This window comes from Chrysemys picta, chromosome 6 (genome assembly GCF_011386835.1).
Source record: "Chrysemys picta bellii isolate R12L10 chromosome 6, ASM1138683v2, whole genome shotgun sequence".
Lineage (NCBI taxonomy): Eukaryota > Metazoa > Chordata > Testudines > Emydidae > Chrysemys > Chrysemys picta.
The window spans coordinates 56,071,583-56,083,323 of NC_088796.1; positions in this window are offsets into that span (position 1 = coordinate 56,071,583).

Consider the following 11,741-nt stretch of genomic DNA (forward strand, 5'->3'; position numbering starts at 1 on the left):
TGGAGCAGCCATGACCTCAGACTCAACAGCTCAACACCATATTTGCTTATATAGTATACCTGATAAAAAAGATGCCAGCTGTAATGAATGAAGCACTTTCTGTCTCTTTCTCTCTCTCTGTTAAATTTTATGGTACATGGAGTATGAATTATTTCACTTTCATTCCATTCTCCAAATGGCTTTGAATTGCAAGCTTCCTTGGATTGCCACTAGTTACAAAATGATCTACCTGAAATACAGTGGGCTAGAACTGCTGAAGAACCTAGAGGTAGAAGTTTATGGGAGAACATTTCTTTTAGGGTAAGAACATTTCTATTCTCCTGCACACCCATGGGAGAACATTTCTATTCTCCTGCACACCCACCCCGTCTCTCACCTGGAAACTCAACCTGAATCCATCCAGGAATGAGTTACATTAAATTAGGTAGAGACTAGTCTGCATTGTCAGTCTTGACTAGAACTCATAAATAAACCTGTGTGAGCTTTGTAGACTTCCCCCCACAAATGTAAATTAAGGATGCCTTTTCATTTCACAAAGGCTCAAAAAACACAAGCTTCATTCAAGCTCAGCAGGACTCTTTTTTCTCTCGCTTTTATGTTATCAAGTAAGACAAGCCACAATATCAGATCCTGATATGATATGCAATGATTTTTTTTTCAAAAGCCACAAAAACAACACATAAAACCCAGCAATGATATTCAAGCCAACCAAGATAAGATTCAGGTAGATTGCTGCAGCTGTTCTGCCATGTTTTACGTGCATCTTACAGAAGCAAGCTTTGAACCCAATTTTCAAAGTACTTCTTGTAGATTTTTTTTCTTTCCCTCAGCCACATGACTGTAAAAGAGTCATAATTCACAAGACGAGGTTCTTAAAAGCACCTTGCATTCTGGTAATATTAGCTAGAGCAGCTGTTATCATAATCCTGCTAGAGCAGCAGCTATTTGTCATCATTTTTTAAAAAAAATGTTAGAGTCTTTACAAAACTGCCTGCACAGTATATTTTACATAATAATTTTATCTGGTTCTGATGGAATACTTCAAATGTAGGTATAAAGTTTTCTTAGAGTCATTTTTAGAGTAATTTTCTGAGTTATTTAGAGCCCTTTGATGGGGTATTGCAAAGTGCAGCTTTGCAGGGTGTCTTGCTGGGTGGGGACTGGGTGTGGTTCCACCCAATTTGTCCTGGAAATGGTGACTTGGCACAATGTTTCACTCTGAACTCTAAACAATTGCCAAACCTCCTACAACATTCAAAACCAAGGCTGATCTTTTACCATTTTCCTAGTAGGCCTATATATATACAAATACAGGTTTTACTATATGGCATGAAAATCTTTTATGAAATTGGTGGCAGGTAGTGTCACCTATTGGATAGAGCATTGGACTGGGACTCAGGAGTCTGGGGGGGGGGGTCTAGGCCCAGCTCTGCCACTGGCCTGCTGAGTGATCTTGGGCAACTCACTTCCCTTCTTTGTGTTTCAGCTTCCCCGTCTGTAAAATGGGGATAAGGATACTGACTCCCTTTGAGATCTATTGATTTAAAGCACTACATAAGAACTAGGGATTATTGCAAGTAGAAATTATTTTTCATATGGGTTTCCTCCTTGCCACTGATTTTTCTATTGTAGTGGCCACTGGTCACTGGTCACTGTTAGGCTCCTGGCCATTGTCCACTGTGCTGAACTGGTCCTTCTCACGCTCTAATATCCACATGCACAAGTGACTGAAGATTCTAGCCATTGTGAAGGCAGGTGCTAGTTCTTAAAAGTATGTGTGCAGACTCTGGTGTGATGTTGGTAACAATTAATGTTAGCTTAATTTAAATATCTTGCTCACTGCATTTTTCTCTTTGTTCTTCTGGTTTTCTGTTAAAAATAAATGCAAGAAATATATTTCTAGAAACACGTGTGTATGCAGGTATTTTCAAGGGCATATTTGAAAACACAAAATTACAATTGAGTTAAAGTCGCCTTTCACAATCTGCTCTGAAATGAACTTGGGTCCTAACCCCCTTCTTATGCAAACTATCATGGAATGAGAGAAAGTAATCATGAATGAAAGTAGTGACTCTACAGGGAGATTTTGTAGGTACATGGAAAGCAGGAGGTGGAATTGAATAAGAAACACAAAAAATGTTGAGGTGGGCCATGGGATCTGCAGAGCTATGTGCAGTCCCATGGATCCATAGCTGGAGTGGGAGAGGTGGCACCAAGGTACTAATATATTGCCAGTGCCGTGGAGCTGCTTGTTATCCCAGACCTTCAGTCCACATGAATGCAGCTGTAGTGTTTCCTTCAGCAATCTGAAGCCACCAGAGCAGCTGATGACAGCCTACAGCAGGCTATGCAGATGGATCCTCACTAAATTAGTGCTGCCTTGAATTTATTTGAACAGCATTAATTCTTACAGACTAGTATGTGTTCTTCCCCTGCTTTGGTACCTGGTGATTCCAACTCAGATACTTTATTAGCTGTTCTTCCCACTTTTAACATGGCCACACCTCCATTTTTGGATCATCACTTACCATTTCACATTTTCTTACCATATCTATTCAATGGGTTACAGTCCAATCAGATGCCATACAATCCCTAACCCAGATTTTGCTTGGGTGTCCAGCACTTTTAGAGTTCAGTAACTTTTGTTCCAATCATTATATGTGAGGCATCACAGGAAGTTGTAGGGCCCTTAGTAAGTGCAGCCAGGAAGCCATATCAGAATTGTCTGGATTCACTTCTAGAGAGGAACAAAAGCAAAGAGAAAATAATAAAAGAAGAGAGAGTGAAACTCTCTGAAGGATAAACAATGGGTTGGGTTTCCTCAGCACCAAACACAGGAGCAGACTGCCATAATAGACTATGGTGCAGGTTAAAACTCAAGGAGAAAGAGAAGAGCCACTATGTAAGGCTCTGAAAAGGGCTGTGAGGGTAGGTGAAATCCCATTTTAAAGGAGGAACAAAGTGATGAAGAGTCAGGGGACAGAAAAATAAACTCCATTTGAAGGAGGCTCAGCAGAGAAACTAGTCTGCAGGCTAAAAACCCAACAGCTGCACCAAGGAGGCCCAGAGCCCATCACAACAGCAAGGGAGGCAATCATTTCCATAGAAGCAGTGACAGAGAAAAAAAACTGTTTTAAAGGCACAGAAGCACCGAGGGGCAGGGGGGGCCCAAGGAAGGGGAGGGGGGACGGGAATCCTTGAAAAACAGAACTTGTAAAGGAACACATGTTATTTTTCAAGGGCAATGGGGTTAATATTTTCCGGGATCCCTCCAACAGGCTTTAGCTTTGCTGATAAATCAGCTGGGCCAAAATAAATAAGCTATTCTAATCAATTTTGTGTTGCGTTAGTATTTGTTAACGAGAGTCATCTTCATCATCATCAGGTTGAATCCCAAGAGGATTTAGCCTCCTTGCAGATTGAGCACCACCTCGTTCAATAGCTAGGTCCAACAAGTAAATTTCCTCAGGTATGCTATGGGAGATCAGGCAGATGGCATGCTGATGATTTGAGGCCTAACTCCAGATCAAAAGAGTGTATGAAACAGTGAGGAAACTAATGTATGTTTCATTGACCAACCTCACACAGATAAGAAAGGGAAATTTCATCCTACTGTGGTTCAACGAGAAAGCATGGCCTGAAAAGTCTGTAATGAGAGCTTGAGAGCTGCCATTCAGAAATGTTATGCTGGACTTGACGATGCAGAAGATGATGGCCTTCTGATCAAGAAGCACAGATGTTTGATCCAGCCCTCAGGAAAACTCTGAATTGGGAAGTCAGGGAAAGAAAGTCAAACGATATAAAGAAAAAGTGAAGGAAAAGGTTATGTCTAGAGCCAAAGGGAAGAAAATGACTAAGCCTAAAGCTAAGAAGGAGAAAAAGCCAGGTCTAAATTCGGAGAGAAGAAAAAGAAAGATATATTGAGCATAAAGTCAAAGGGATGGCAAAGAACAAGCTGAAAGCTAGAGGGAGAAAAAGGACAAAACTAAAGTCAAGGAGAGGAGAGAAGTACAACATGTTAACAGAGAACTTATTGAATATTAGAAGCCTAATCCTCTCTAAAGTTAAGAGTTTGTTTACTTTGATGTTTCAATTTTCATAAGTGTTCCTGAAGCTAAAAGAGGGGAGATGTTCTGGAAAGCGCTTAAAGTGCTAATTCTGTTGGCCTTCATACATATAGAAGTAGGGCTGACTGTGTCACTTCCACATTATTCCACAATTATAAAGCATCTGTGTCTCTTGTATCTACATGTGAATGGCAGTGCTGTTGACTCTTGCTTGCATTGCGGCACAACAATAAGAAAACCAAGTCGGGTTATATCACATATGATAATGTGATGCATTAACTGCATACAACCCAGGATCCAATTGGACATGCGCTTAGAGTAAAATGACAATTTGTCACAGTAGGAAAAATAAAATATTATACAAGACAAAGACAACTTAAATATTTACAGGGTGAGAACACGTAATAAAGGCGGAGATGTTGTCAGGTCCCAAGATAAACAGAAAACTAACAATTGTAAGTGACTAACATAAAATTACCAGAGTAAACATTTTACCTAAGAAGTCTAAATTCATCTGCTGCAAAGCCAGGATTATGCTAGCACTGCAAATGCTACTTATGGGGAATCTATTTATACCTCACAAGAGAGTATAATAAAGTTTACAGATATATGTTTTTATACCAGTAAAGAAATGTCACATGCTTGCATGAGAAGAGACTGTCAGAGATCTTCACTGCTTATTTCTCTAGAACACAACTTTGGAAATTGTTTTGAAGAGGACATGCTGCATATCAATTTCATTTTCTTCTCTGTTGTTGGACAGAGCAGATACACTGCAGTATCAGAGAGCAATATTTAGTACACATTACTTAAAATATGCCTTTATCTTCAAAGTAGCAGATTTATTGATTTTAATAAATAGAAAATATCCACCCGGACATTAGACAAACACAGACTAAACACAGACTGAGTAAAAGCTGATAATTTCATTAAACTGACTGAGCTTTTATTGCATGTGGTTGGGGAATTTCCAATAATACACAAGTGCCAAAAGTCCTTCCTTTTGTGAGTCTGACAAATAAAAGGCCTAAACAAGATGAATATTGCATGATTATTTGCAAATACAAATTGTATTATGTGGCACAAACTTGGGGCCAGACTGTGCAACTCTAACTCAGGCTGAATAGCACTTATGCACCTGAGTAGCACTATGCATGTCAATATGAGTAAGCGTTACTCAATCTCAGTAAGAGTGCAGAATGTGGTTCATTGATTGGGCTGGGGACAATAACAATGAACTGTTACCCAGTGTTTCTAATAATGGAGATTGCACAATAATACCCAAGTCTTGGACATTTGCTGGGATGGGAAGGGGGACACTGTCAGGGCTGCTGGTATGGCATAGAAGCACAAGTCAAGCCATCTGCACATGGAGCACTGTGTCACTGCATCAGGGGCTGGACAACAGCATGCAATATTTTCAGTCATGTAGCTACATTTGTATGAATCAGAAAATGGTTTGAGAATTGTTAAATAAATATTACACACACACAAGTGCCATAAAAGAACATTAAGGTGCAAAGTCAAGCATTCAGAATGTAGGAAATTCCAAAATTAAGGTTGCCTGTGCAACTTTAATGCATTCTCTTTCTATTCTATCTAGCTATTTATGAGTACATCTACTCTGCAATAAAAGACCCATGGAACAACTGACTCTGGCTCCCGGGGCTCAGGCTGCAAGGCTATAAAATTGCTATGTAGATGTTCAGGCGCAGGCTGGAGCTCAGGCTCCGAGATACCATGAGGGGCAGAGGGGATTTATGTGATCATGAAATTAAAGACTGTCACAATATACATGCAAAGGGGGGACAAATTAAGGTTGCAGTTGCAGCATTAAATTTGGCATTTTGCTAACATTTCCTTGTTTGATTTTGCAACCTTAATGGTCTTTTAACTTTTATATATATGGAAGTGGTGCAGGCTGAGGTGCAGCTCCCATTGGCCTGGAGCAGCGAACCGCGGCCACTGGGAGCTGCGATCGGCCGAACCTGCGGACACAGCAGGTAAACAAACCAGCCTGGCCCGCCAGGGGCTTTCCCTGCACAAGTGGCGGAACAAGTTTGGGAACCACTGCATTATGGTAAAGTCTTTAATTACATGATCACATACTATTTTTTTCTCACACGACTCCTGCCTTATTCAGTATAGAGGATGAACAGTGCTCACTTAATGAGTAGCTATTCAATATTTGTTTTATCCTCATTGTTTAATTTGTAGGGGGTTTTGTGTGTAATTTAGATATAAGCTCTCCAGATAGATACGGGAATCCCTGGGTATCTGGCTTAATGGTCGATTTGATCAGACCATTAAGAGTTACATTTTCAAACCTCTGTGCAAATGCTGCCCCCACAAAAATGCATCCATGAACACACATAATCATGTATTTGTACATTGAAGTAGCTCATTATAGGAGTATACAAGTGTGGGCTTTGCATACCAAAATAACTAGTTGTGCATGTGTGCCTATCTTTATGGATACACCTTGGGTGTGGACATTTGACCATTTGGTTCTCACTGTTTAAATGTCATGAAAGCACAAGGCAAACTGAAGTACAGTTAATATCCAAAACTTTCAAAATTCTTTTGGTCAAGGGAGGAGGACCCAGAGGTGTGACTTAAGGAAAGAGTGTCAAGTTCATCCATAATTATCATAATTTTGAATTTCTTAGCTTAATTTGGTTTGTGTGACAATCTTAATGTTATTTAAAGTTTGTTTCAAAGATGAGCTTGAGCTGCAAAGTTCAGATATGGATCAAAATTTCCCCAGTGTTCAGGAGCCATTCATACCTAGTGCTTTTATTTATCTCACTGTAGAAAAAGGGATCAAAATTTGGAGTGGTGTTTGACCAAGGTTTTGATTCAAGTTTATATCTACTTCTTTTGTACTCTCTCTCCCTCTCTGTGTTAATTATTTAAATCAATTATTTCTAATGAAATAATACAAACATTTAAATGACAGTTATATTCTTGGACTTGCTCTTTACACGCACTTGCACTTTCACTCTTAATGCCTTATAGCAGGGGTAGGCAAACAACGGCCTGCGGGCTGCATCCGTCCCGCGATCCGTTTTAAGCGGGCCCGTGAGCGCCTGCTGGGGAGCGGGCTTGGCCCCACTCTGGCTGGGGCACTGGATCGGGGGCCGCACCAGCTCTGGCGCTCTGGCCGGGGTGCAGGGTCGGGGCCGCACCACGCGGCTCCTGGAAGCCGCGGCATGGCCCCAAACTGGCTCCTATGCACTCCAATGGCCCCCTCCAGCACTCCAATGGGAGCTGCAGGGGCGGTGCCTGCAGACAGGGCAGTGTGCAGAGCCGCCTGGCTGCGCCTCCGCGTAGGAGCCAGAGAAGGGACATGTCACTGTTTCTGGGAGCCATTTGAGGTAAGTGCTGCTCTGAGCCTGCACCCCTGAGCTCCTCCCCATGCCCCAATCCCCTGCCCCAGCCCTGATCCCCCTCCTACTCTCCAAACCCCTCCATCCCAGACCGGAGCACCCTCCTGCACCCCAAACCTCTCATCCCAGACTCACCCCACAACCTGCACCCCTAGCAGGAACCCACACCCCCTTCCTGACTCCTGCCCCAGCCCTGATCCCCCTCCTGCCCTCTGAACCCCTCGGTCCCAGCCCAGAGCACCCTCTTACACCCCAAACTCCTCATCCCCAGCTCCACCCCAGAGCCCACACCCCAGCCCCAATTTTGTGACCATTCATGGCCTGCTATTCAATTTCTAATCCCCAGTGTGGCCCTCGGGCCAAAAAGTTTGCCTTATAAAGTATACAGTAATTAAGTCAATCCTTGATGTCGAATGTAAATATGTGCACATATAGTTTGAGTCACCCGCAAAACTTATTGAAAACAGCTTTTATACCTTCCAATTATTAAACAGTAGTAGCTCTACTTCCAGTGGACTGAGATTCCTGACCAATGCTTAGAAACTTTTAATTATGCAATCAAGCCCATCACAGTGGTCCTGTCTCTGTCAGATAAAAAAAAATCCTGTAGATCACATTCCATCAGCCTATTTCAGGCCAGGAAACAGTGCTGTGGGTAGAGGTGGTGTTCTCTTCTTCAGTAGCAGGCAGGAAGTTTCACTAGAAGACTAACTGAAAGGAAGGGCATATGGAAATATCCTATCACCCATATTGAAACTGCCTCAGAAACTCATGCAGCTGAGAGAGGTTTATGTGATCTTTGAAGCATAGCCACCCACAGCTGTCATTAGACCAGTGTTGTTTTTTAATAGCAGATCTTTGTGTGTAGGGGGGTTTCCTCCTCTTTTAAATCTACAGTCCAAGGCTGTAACCTAATAGCATTATCTGGCTTTGCCTCTTCCCTCTGTCCTTGTTCTACAGTGAGGTCAGGCAGGATCTACTTTACCAGATCATTTTATTAATCCCAAAGACAAAAGAACTAAATACTGAAAATACTCAACCTCCAGTGCACTGAGTGGGAGCTGCCGGTGCTGAGCATCAAACAGGACATGGTCCATATAGAGGACACAGTCCTGCTCCAACTGAAACTGATGGCCAAACCTCCATTGACTTCTAAAGGGACAGGGTCAGCCCCAAATAGCATTTGGCTATTTACAGTCCAGGGCCAAATCTTGTAGTTCATATTCAGCTTTTACCTAGAATTTGGCCATTGATTTTTGGGGGAATTTGGAGGGCAGGGAATTAATTGCTACAGCTGTGCAAAATGTTTGCCGTAAAACCTGAAACTAGCCTGATTTTAACTTTCATTTCAAGTCCAAAACACAGCCCATGTTTAAATATTTCAAAGAAACTTGAGTCCAATGTTGAGCAACCAGAGTGGCAAAAATAATTTGTGAACTTTTCATTGAAATGGAAACCGAATTTTGATTCATTGCATTTAAATCCTTTCTGTGTTACCTTTTCATCAGTATTTGTGTGAGTGCAGTTTTTTCATATAAAACTTCATATACACATGTTAAGTCCAGAGCTGACAGTCATTCAGGCCCCAGTTCAGCAAAACATTTAAGCATGTGCTTAAATCCATTCCTGTTCAGAAAGCATTTATGCATGTGCTTAAATCTCAAGGGCATGTGCTTAAGTGCGTCTCTGAATAGACATAGACTGTCGCATCAGGGTCATAATGAAGAAACACAATTTATTTGGCACATAAGTGGAATGAGTAAACTTCCTGCAATAATCACATTCAATTTGTCCAAAAAAGACAGCTGTTTCCTTGCAGCAGGCAGCCAGGGCCAGCCACAGCCAAAGCACCATATTGTGACAACAAAGCTAGCCTAGGGGTTCTCTTTGTTGGGACAGTCCTTTGATAACAGTAACAATGCTGGGCTTAAACATCTTTTTAGCAGACCCCTTTCCCCCTCTACTGCTGCCTCACCTGTTTGTTGTGTGTGCTGAAAACCCACTGAGGCAGTCACAAGTGGAACAATACTTAATTGACACATTACGGAGGTTTGATGTGGAGGCAGTTACAGGAATCCAGCCCCACACCTTTTGTAATAAGCCTGACAAAGACTTGCTCACACTCTTTGGGACAGACTCCCAAGGGCACCAGGTCAGCACATTATGCTTTGGCCCTACTTTCTCCCACTCTGACCCAGCCCATATTGGAACTTCCTTATGCCAGGGGAACCAGGAACAGCTGGTTTAGGGCTGGACAACTCTATGCCATCGGAGGACTTCCAAACCTAGTATCCTCAGGTGCTGTACTAAGGCATCATTAAATCCCTTTTGTTCCCCCTTCCTCCCCTTTTTAAAGACTTAAAAGGGGTTGAGGATCTGGTCCGTTGTGGTCAGGACAAATTAAGTAATAAAATGCTGCTTTTAAATTTTACTCTGGCCTATAATATTACAACACTAACTTTTCTAGCAGTGATGTCTCAGGCAAGCTCTGACTCCAATAGGCCAGACAAATGGAAATAAATGTCTTAAATAACCTAAACATTGTCTAATCTGCTTGGCCCAACTCATTCTAATGCCACAAGCTGCTCCCTCCATCTGTCTTTATGGCCATGGCTACATTGGTGCTTTACAGCGCTGCAACTTTCTCGCTCAGGGGTATGAAAAAACACCCCCCTGAGTGCAGCAAATTACAGCGCTGTAAAACGCCAGTGTAAACAGTGCCCCAGCGCTGGGAGCCACACTCCCAGCTCTGTAAGCTAATTCCCTCATGGAGGTGGAGTACCTGCAGTGACTTAACTATGACTTTCCCCATCTTTCCATGCACCCAATAATAGATTAGAAACAATACCATGTGACTAAGGAGACCTATCACATGACAGCCTGTCTCTGTCATACTCTCAAAATCCCACCTTGTGCTACTGCAGCTAGGGCCCTGACAGAAATGGTAGATGAAATTCCGCATTGATAATTGCAAAGTAATGCAAATTAGGAAAAATAATCTCACCTACATATATATAAATGAAGTGTTCTAAATTAGCTGTTACCACTCAATAAAGAGATCTTGGAGTCACCTTGGATAGCTCTCTGAAAACGTTAGTTCAATGTACAGCAATGGTAAAAAAGGCTAACAGAATGTTAGAAACTATTAGGAAAGGAATAGAAAATAATACAGTAAATATAATAACACCACTAAATCCATGGTGGGCCAAGACCTTGAATACTGCGTCCAGTTCTTGGCACCCCATCTCATAAAAGTCATAGTGGAATTGGAAAAGTTTCAGAGCAGGGCAACAAAGATGATCAAAGGTATGGGGGGGAGGGATAGCTCAGTGGTTTGAGCATTGGCCTGCTAAACCCAGGGTTGTGAGTTCAATCGGTGAGGAAGCCATTTAGGGAACTGGGGTAAAAATCTGTCTGGAGATTGGTCCTGCTTTGAGCAGGGGGTTGGATTAGATGACCTCCTGAGGTCCCTTCCAACCCTGATATTCTATGAATAGCTTCCATGCAAGGAGAGACCAAAAAGATTAGGGCTTAGAAAAGAGACAACTAATGGAGGATATGATTGAGGTCTATAAATTCATGAATGGTGTGGAAAAAGTGAATAGATAAGTGTTATATACTGTTTCCCACAGTACAAAACCAGGGATCATCCAATGAAATTATTAGGCAGCAGGTTTAAATACAAACAAGAGGATGTACTTTTTTATACAACGTACGATTAACCTGTGGAACTCATTGTCATGGGATGTTGTGATGGTCAAAAATATACCTGCGTTCAAAAAAGAACTAGATAAGTTCATGGGGACAGGCCCATCAATGGCTATTAGCCAAGATGGTCAGGGATGCAACTTCATGTTCAGGGCAACCCTAAACTCTGACTGCCAGAACCTGGGAAAAGGAAGACGGAGGTGGATCACTCCAACTGCCCTGTACACTCCCCTTGAAACTGTGGTACTGGCTACCGTTGGAGACAAAAACTGGGCTGGATGGACCAATAGTCTGAGCCAGTATGGTTGTTCTTATGACAGAGCTCAGCTCTGCAGAGCATTGGACAAAGGTTTCAAAATCCCTGCCTGTATGATCAGTACATAGCCTGTCCATCACACCTGTCATTCACAGTAGGTATTACACTGGTTTCATGGCCTTTTAAGCTCAATGCATGAAGGGAAAGGCATTGCCAGGGCCTTAAAACTTTGTGATCTAGCCAGATATTTTATTCTGTATTTTAAGTCTTTCTGTTACACATTTGCACATCGGATTTTAATGGGTCAAAAAGCACCACCAC